A 9,683-nucleotide genomic window follows, 5' to 3' on the forward strand; every position below is an offset into this window, starting at 1 on the left:
AATGACCGTAGGAACATCCACAGCGACCCAATTGTGGCAGATCCCGCCAGGGATGACAAAGTTGTCAGTATCCTCTGCATCCTCTTCCAAGATAGCAGCAACTTCCTCAGCTTGTTCGGCGTGGATGAAACCTCCACTCTTGAACAACCCTTTCTCATTGAAGACCCCAGAAGAATAGCCAATGCCAGCCCGAGACTTGTTATCTTCAAGCTCAATCATCTTTCCTAAACCAGCAACTGCACCACATTCAATGGCCAGTTTCGCATCTCGATAGGAAGCAAATGAAGGAGACTTCTTCTCAATCGGCTCAGCAACAGACAAAGCTTGGAAAGGCGTTCCAACTTCATCCTCAGCATCAATGTATGAGAAAGAAGATAGGTGGCTAACCATGAGAGCCTTTTCTCCCCCTACCACAACCAGTTTCTTATTCTTAACGAATTTCACCTTCTGGTGTAGGGTGGATGTCACGGCGCCAGCCTCGTGAATCCATGGTCTACCAAGGAGACAACTATAAGATGGGTGGATATCCATAACCTGAAAGGTGATCTGGAAATCACTTGGTCTAATCTTGATTGGGAGATCAACTTCCCCAATCACAGTCTTACGTGACCCATCGAAAGCTTTCATAACAACACCACTCTGCCTCATGGGAGGCCCTTGATATGACAATCTAGAAAGGGTGGTCTTCGGCAATACATTCAGAGATGACCCAGTGTCCACCAGCACGTTGGACAAGGCGTCGTTCTTGAAATTCATGGATATATGTAAAGCCATGTTGTGGTCTCTTCCCTCCTCAGGGAGATCAGCGTCACAGAAACTCAAAGTGTTGCAAGCAGTAATGTTTGCAACAATGCTGTCAAACTGTTCAATTATGACGTCGTGATCGACATAAGCTACGTCCAAAACTTTCTGCAGAGCCTCCCTATGGGGTTCTGAATTCAGCAACAAAGATAACACGGAGATCTTGGACGGCGTTTGTAGAAGTTGGTCTACAACGTTGTACTCACTCTTCTTGATGAGTCTCAGCATCTCATCACAATCTTCATTCACAGTGCCACTGGGGCCAACGGAAGAAGTAGGAGTCTTTTGTACAAAGGAGGATTTAACAACAAGTGCCGGATTCGGAGGATTAACAGCATTCCCCACCGGACGTACAACAGTGTCAGCTATGTTAACAACAGAGGATGAAGGCAAACGCACTTCTTTCCCATCTTCCACAGCAACAGGATTATAGCGGAAGGACACTGCTTTATCAGAAGAATAAGGCACAGGACCTGCAGGCTTAATCACCAAAGAAGGAGAGACCTTCTGCTTGCTGCCATCATAACGAATGACAACAGGCTCAGGAATTTTGAACACCGGCGAAATCACAGTCACTTCAGGTTCATCTTCATCAATATTTCTGTTTTGAAGAATCTCAATAGTCCCCTCATCCAACAACTCTTGCAGCTCTCTACGCACTTGGCGACAACCCAGACGATTGACAGAGCAGATGCGGCATTTATCATGGTCGTGCTCCATATGACTGTACTCACAGAGTAGACGATGCAACTCAAGCAATGACTGTCGAATATGGCTTACATATTTGACCTTGTATTTGCCAGGGCAACCCTGGACCATGTTAACCGACTTCCCATGCTCGGGCAATGGGTTCTTCGTAACATTAGGGCCTGAGTCCTCAAAGCTCAGAATGCCGCATCTCATAAGGTCTTAAACCTTAGTCTTCAGCGGATAGCAATTGTCCACATTATGACCGGGAGCACCCGAATGATAAACACAATGCTGGTCGGGCTTGTACCACCACTGAGGGTTAGCAGGTACAGATGGTGGGTCCCTTGGAGTAATCAGTTTCCGCTCTATTAAAGAGGGATACAGCTCAGCGTATGACATAGGAATCGGATTGAAAGTGATCTTCTTCCTCTTATAACTTGAATTAGCTTGATTACTGTTGTTGCGAGGCTGGTAAGACTGTTGCTAAGGGCGATGCTATTGTCGATACTGTTGAGATTGTTGCTGATGATGCTACTGATATTGCTGATTGTTGTCTCTGAAGACAGATGCTATGTGAGCCACCTGATGCTGACTGCTGGCATGACGCACAGGCTTCCTCTTGGCAGAGGGTCTTCTTGGTTTAGCATGGAATTGCACAGCATGTGCCTCCCTATCTTTCTTCTTCGCAAACGCCCCATATCGCTTGCTAGAAGAGCCTTCATCCTTGGTCAGCCGTCCTTCACGGGCTCCCTCCTCTAGACGCATCCCCATTTTCACCATCTCGGTGAAGTCAGAAGGAGCGCTAGCAATCATCCGCTCATAGTAAAATGAACTCAAAGTCTTCAGAAAGATTTTGGTCATTTCCTTCTCTTCCAGCAGAGGAGTAATCTGAGCTGACAGCTCTCGCCACCTCTGGGCGTACTCTTTAAATGTCTCTTTGTCCTTCTGGGACATGGCTCTGAGCTGATCCCGATCGGGAGCCATATCCACGTTGTATTTGTATTACTTGACGAAGGCTTCGCCAAGATCATTAAAAGAACGGATGTGTGCACTATCCAGACTCATATACCATCTTAGTGCAGCACCGGACAGACTGTCCTGGAAATAATGAGTAGACATTTTCCTGGCATACATAACCAGGTGGCTGAGCGGGCAGGTGTTCCCTTTATACTTCTCAAAGTCTGGGACTTTGAACTTGACAGGTATCTTAACACCGGGAACGAGACAGAGTTCAACAGCAGATTTGCCAAACAAATCCTTTCCTCTGAGGGTCTTCAATTCCTTGCGGAGTTCAAGAAATTGGTCGTTCATAGCGTCCATCTTCTCATTAACATCTGGGCCCTCAGACGGCTCAGAATGATAGATGGTGTTGTCAACCCTAGGAATGGTATGCACGACAGGAAGAGGAATTGCAAGGACCGGGCTAGATGCCGACATTGAAGCAAATGTCGGTGTTGGGATATCAGGCATATAACCAGGAGGCATACCCCACGGAAACCCGGCTGGCATGGCTGGCACGAAATGGGCACTGGCAGCTGGCACAGTTGAAGAAACCACTTCAGATATAACAGTCCTCTGGGGAGGAGTTGCAGGCGTCGGAGACGGTTGATTCTGTGCAGCTAAGAATTGCTCCATCAAAGCAGTGAGTCTGGCGACTTCATCTTTCAGCTCACGATTCTCTTGCTCGAGATGATCCATCAATCTGGAAGAGTTGGCTCTGGTGTAGTACCGATGAGTCAGCTTGTCTTCAAAATAAATGAAGAGCACAGAGTTAGGCCACAAACAAAAAGATCGGAACAACACCTGCTTATGCAAAATGATGCATGCAATGCTCGTGCACATGATTTGTTTTTATTACCAAAGGAACTTTTAGGGTATTATTTGCAAAAAAATTTTTTTGAATATTAAGCATTTAATCGCATATGGAAAATATCTCATCAAATATATCTGAGAAAAAGAAGTACAGCATTGTCAATTATTACAAGAGAAAAGTAAAATACACATCCTATGGATACATAGAAGCTCGGGATGCCGGAAGATAAGCTGCACGAAGCCTCTTAATCTCTCTCTCATATGCTTCTTCCATATCCGCCTTATCTTTGGCGAGTCTGTCATACCTCCTTTTTCCAGAACATAGAAGACTGAGGAAGTAGAGAAGTCCAAGTATCATCAGGATCATCAATGACCTGATGCTCGAGAAACTCGATCATAGCATCTTTCTCCTTGATTTGCTGAAGCAACTCTTCTCTTTCACGAATCCAGGCATGTGAAAGGTCTTCGTCTCTCAACTCGTCTACGCCTTGGTTAGGGAGGGTTGAAGGCCCAGCCACAACCATAGGTGTAGGTCTCGGATAATCATAGGGCATGAGATACTCAGAAGCTCTCTTCCTCACCCAACTAGTGTATGGCTCCAAAACTATGCAGTTCTTGGGACCCAATTCACTTCTACCCTTCTTGTGAATCTTGTGCCAAGCGCGGACCATCCTGGCTTTCAGGCCTTGGGGATCTTTACCCTCCTAAAAGAACACACCTTCTAACAGAATGTTATTAGGTTTATCCTTTAGGGGGAACCCAAGCTGACGACGTGCTAACACCGGATTGTAGCTAATCCCACCACATGTACCAAGAAGAGGTACATTGGAGAATTCACCACAAGAATCAATAATCTGGACACCGTCATATGCACGATCATACCAAGAGATATCATCATTAGTGAGAGACATAAGCCTCGTACACCACCGTAGACATCCCTTGTTCTCCTTGAAAGCGAGCGTCTGAGGTAAGTGAGAAATAAACCACTTATACAACAGAGGAAAACAACACATAATAGCACCACCACCCTCCGCATTCCTCAGATGCAAAGAGACATAGGCATCACCCAATAGAGTCGGAACGGGATTAAGAACAGAGAAGATCCTAATGGCGTTCACATCCACAAATTTGTCGATGTTGGGGAATAATACCAATCCATAGATGAGAAGCACAAATATAGCCTCAAAGGCATCCTCACTCATGGCCTTCCCATAAACGGTAGCTTGAGCGATGAGGAACTCAGAAGGGAGACCTTGAATTCCACCTTTGGTAGTCATATGAGCTTTAACCAAGGATTCATCTATGTGCAACAAGTCTGCGATCTCTCGAGAAGTAGGAATACTCTCCAGGCCACTGAACGACACCTGATCCAGAATCGGAATACCCACAAGATGCGCATACTCCTCAAGGGTAGGCAACAGCTGAAAGTCTGGAAAAGAGAAGCAGTGATACAGAGGATCGTAGAATTGAACCAAAGTTCCCATCAGTCCTTCATCAACCTGAGTAGTCAGCAGAGGCAGAAGCTTTCCATAACGAGCTTTGAAACCCAAGGGATCTAATACATAAGATGTCAGATTCCTTAACTCTTTCAGATCGGGCTGTCTAAAGCTGTACTTCTTTGTATGCCTTTTTTGTCTTTCCATATCTGAAAATTTTGCAAATAAACCCCTTAAGTTCCTTGAAAATTTTCTTTTTCTGATGATATGGATGCAGATGAATGCATGAATGCATGAATGCAACAATCACACTCAAGGATCAAGCAAAGCACACCAGACAAAGGTCATGGGATTGTTCGTATTTACCTTAATATCAATCATCCATTTTGGTGGATTATGGTTTTCACCTTATCGACACCAAAGTTCCACTGATATTAACGATATACGAACGATTCAAACCTCCTTAATATCAATCATCCGTTTTGGTGGATTATGGTTTTCACCTTATCAACACCCAGGTTCCACTGATATTAAGGATGTCTGAACGGATCAACCATGAATCACGGGTTTGTTGTGAGTCACAAGCATGGAGTCTCGGTTAAGAACCACCCAAAGGGAGTGTACTAAGGTTTAAACCTGCCGAACATGTTCTACCAGAGGTTCCCATAGTCATCATCCCATCTTTCGAATATTATCGGAGGAACGAATACTCGTATTCCAAAAATATTCTCAAGAGAGATTCTTATGAGTGTAGTATCACGTAACAATCACATCAGATCTTACATCTGAACGACCTCCGCACTACGTCCTAAAAATAGGCCAAGATGGGCTTGGTAAACTAAGGTCCTTGGCTTCTAAGGCACATGATTGGAAGAATAATGCCTAACCACGAATAACTTGTGTGACATTATTAGTCCAACATGACCTCCACCAAGTGAATGGACTTGCAAGTCAACTTGCTAAGTAATAACTCCACACAAGTCGACGAGACTATGCTATTCTCCTATCATAAGGTGCACTCGAGTTCGGGTATAGAACTCATCTCACAGATCACCAAACAAGCAAGTAATTGATATATCAAGCAAATCAATCATTACAAACAATACATTCATCCCAAATTTGTACAAAAATATGTCATAAATAATATATCACAACAATTGTGAAAAGTTGGCAAACCCACTAGGAAGATCGTCCCCAGCAGAGTGGCCACTTTTCTGTAGCGGTGTATTCATCACTTTATGATTTATTGATTAAACCAAAAGCAAAACATACAAGATAGAGTCGCCACCACACTTTTATTTATCCAAAGGAATGGCTAAAAAGCGAACAAAATCCTAAGAAGTTTTGCAAAGAAAACTAATAAAAGGGGTACATAGATCTGGGTAAGGGGGTAATTATGCAAAGGGAAGGTGTTAGGCACCCAAAGCATCCTAGGTACTCCTAGGGAACCCTTTTCACAAATTGTTACAAAAGATATTGTTTATAAAAAATATTTATTGTGCAAACATGAATGAGGGGATGAGAGAAAGAATGTACAAATTTTATTGTTTTTGTGTTTGGATGGATAACCATTGCCTACGTACCTTTACATGATCAAAACCTCGTAGTTCGGCTAAAAGATTTCCAAAATATGGGTGAATTCATTTTAAAACAAAAGCCCTAAGGTCTTTCGTTATCCACGGGAGAAAACTCAACCTATATAACCACAAGTCCACCATGTGAGAAAAGCTTCAACTTGCTAGTGAGGGACCATGCCCTATAATAAGCAAGGAAGTCATACAATTCAATCACTAAGGACAAAAGGTGAGATTCACATGAACCACTAGAATAAATCAAACCTATGGCTAATGTATGAAAACTTATCAAGAAGTGGACTTGGCAACAAAACAATTGAATGAGTCGAATTAGTCAATTAGGATTATTCACAAAAATGAAGTCAAAGTATGATTAGAATTCAATTCAAAAGAAGTATTATGAAAATGAAGTTTGAAAAATCAAAGGCTTAAGGCCTAGGTTTCTAGTTTGAAAAGAAATGAAAATGTTTGCACAATATTTTTCTGGTTTAAGTTAACGTGCAAATGGAGATTTAAAGAACAAAAAGGGTGGGAGGTTAAGGGATGCAAAACTTCTTAGGTGTTCACCTCTTGAGATCATATGTAGATGATTCAAGTGATTCCTTTGGAAAAGGCAACAAGCAAATAACAGGTAAACAATGTATCAAAAAAAGTCAACATAAATGGATACCAGATGCCAATCAATGGACTTACACCAATCTCACAAAACAAAGATGGATACCGGATGCCAATCAATGGACTTACACCAATCTCACAAAACAAAGATAGATATCAGATGCCAATCAATGGACTTACACTAGTCTCACAAAGCAAAGAAAACAAATGCAATAAGCAATAGGAAACAAGTTGCCAATAAATGGTCTTACACTCGACTCCAAGGAAATGGGATGCCAATCAATGGTCTTAGTCCCAACTCCTACCAGATCATAGGAAACAACTGCCAATAAATGGACTTACAATTGACTCCTCAATGGACAAAACAAAATGTCACAAAGTATGAACAATGATCATGAAATGATATACAATTAATGCTCAAAGATGAAAGCAATGCACAAAGGCACACACAAACAATTATGCACATATGGACGAACAAGCAAACAAGCAGCCAATTAGCACATACTATACACAATCAATAGGCTCAAGCAAGGTTAGGCTTTAGAAACAAGCCAACTGGAAAGGGGTGTTTCGAGCTCTTAACCCTAACATTGAGAGTTAGGGTGAAGCAGATTAAATGGAGATGAGGGTTATGCCTCATAACTCTTATCTCTGGCCTGGGAGAGCTTGAATCAAATAGAAGGTGTGGGAGTTCAGAATGAAAGAACTCTTCTCCACAAATGATTGACTTTATGGACAAGATTTTGGGTTTTTATTCAAAGTGCATCAACACATGGTGTGAGCAAAGTGAATGACACAACTGAATAGCAGGGGATGGATTGCACATCCCTTTTATCTGCCAATTGCCTCTTAAGAGGACTTTACCTCCTTGGCACAAAATTAAACTAACAAAAACATGGCCTCTTATAGAGGGCTTCAGACAGGTGCCTGCCAAAATAACATGACAGGTCTTCCAGACTACATGAAGATCAAGGGATTATACCTAAGTGGTATGCCAACCACAAGCAAAGCGAAGTAAAGTTTGAATGAACTTAAAGCAACTTAGGTACCTGTGTAAACAACTAAACCAATCAGTACAATATTCAGACAAACAGACAACAGTCAACAACAAACAGACAATCCCAATGTACAACACATAAGCCATAAGGCAAACTCAAGTGACTTATCATCAACCTACAAAACAACCAAATGTTAGCAATCAATAGCAAATATCAACATTCAAATGATGAAGCAACATCAACCATGGAGATTAAGTGCTTGGTCCTGAAATTCAAAGCTCACATGTAAGTACAAACCACTAGGTCAAATCCTAAGGTCAAAGGTGAAGAAAAAATTCAAAACAGGAGCTAAAATTCAACACAATGCAACCTCAAACACATATTAACATGTCCTAAAAAGGACCAACACAAAATCATCAAGCAAAGGCATTTCATGTGCAAGAGAAGTCAAAGGCAATTTCAAAGCATACATTTGGACATTGAGAATGAAAAATCCAAATCAAAACAGAAATGATTCAAATAATTCTAGAAAAATTCATGAGCATTCAACACAGTCAACATGATCATCATACAAAAAATCAGAAACAACAGAGATAATTTGATATGGAAATAAAATTGCACAAGTTGATCAACCAAATGTGTGACATAAATTGTCACACCATGCAAACATGTGTATAAAACAGAAATGGCACATGATAAAAATGCACAATCAAGCCTCAAAGGTCAAGCAACATCTTAAGAACAATCATGCAAATTTTCAAAGCATTGGGATCAATATCAAGCATTTCATGATAAGATGAATGGAACAAGGTCACAAATGTACACATGATCACATATTCTAACACAATCCAAAATCCAGCCATGCATAACTTCAGAATTTAACATCATCAAATAGAGGACATCTCAATGAACAAGTAGCAAAAAACGAGGTATTTTTTTGAGCATTTTTCAAATTGATATGATTTTTGGAAGTTGACAAAAAAATTGAAATAAAAAATGATCATAGCATGGAAAATATGGAGGGAAAGGCAATATGAAGCATTTATTTGAATATGTGATGCACGCTGGGATCGAACCGTGTACAAATTTGAAAAGAAGTGCGCCAGGCAATGAAACGCATCGTTTCATTAATGACTGGACATGCCAGTCAGCAGTCAAACGCGCAGGTGGACACGGTCAAACAATTGTGGACCAATCAAAACGCTAGCAAGGCACACGCGTGGACGAATGAGACAAAAACCCTAGGCCAGCGTCAGCAATAACCAGACGGACGCTACATCGTCACAAAGCGGACGCTACATCGTCTTCCTCGTGAAGACGATGATGAACAGTGAAGGTTCATGAACAAATTTTCCAGATTTTCAAAACAAGTACATCAACATGAAGCTCTTGCAACCAGGAATCCAGATCAACTATCATCTAATCCTAACTCAACATAAACAGAGAGAATCGAGCAATATAAAAATGGTGCATCAAACTTGAATCACACATATCTCATGCTATAGTGCATCATTTTTCATGAAATTTTCACCAGAATCATCAGTAAGAGTAGATCTACATGAACATGTGCATGGATTTGAGAATTGAAAGCTTCGAAAAACCTACCTCTTCAAGAGCAGGTTCTGGATTCGCACGATTCAAGGCTTGCATTGATCCAAATCTCCTTCTGAATACTTGTGGTGATGCTTGATGAAGAAAAGGAAGCTTGGAACGGTGTAGATCTAGCTTAAATCAGAATTTCCATCTTCACCTTCATG

This window comes from Lathyrus oleraceus, chromosome 1 (assembly GCF_024323335.1).
Source record: "Lathyrus oleraceus cultivar Zhongwan6 chromosome 1, CAAS_Psat_ZW6_1.0, whole genome shotgun sequence".
NCBI lineage: Eukaryota > Viridiplantae > Streptophyta > Magnoliopsida > Fabales > Fabaceae > Lathyrus > Lathyrus oleraceus.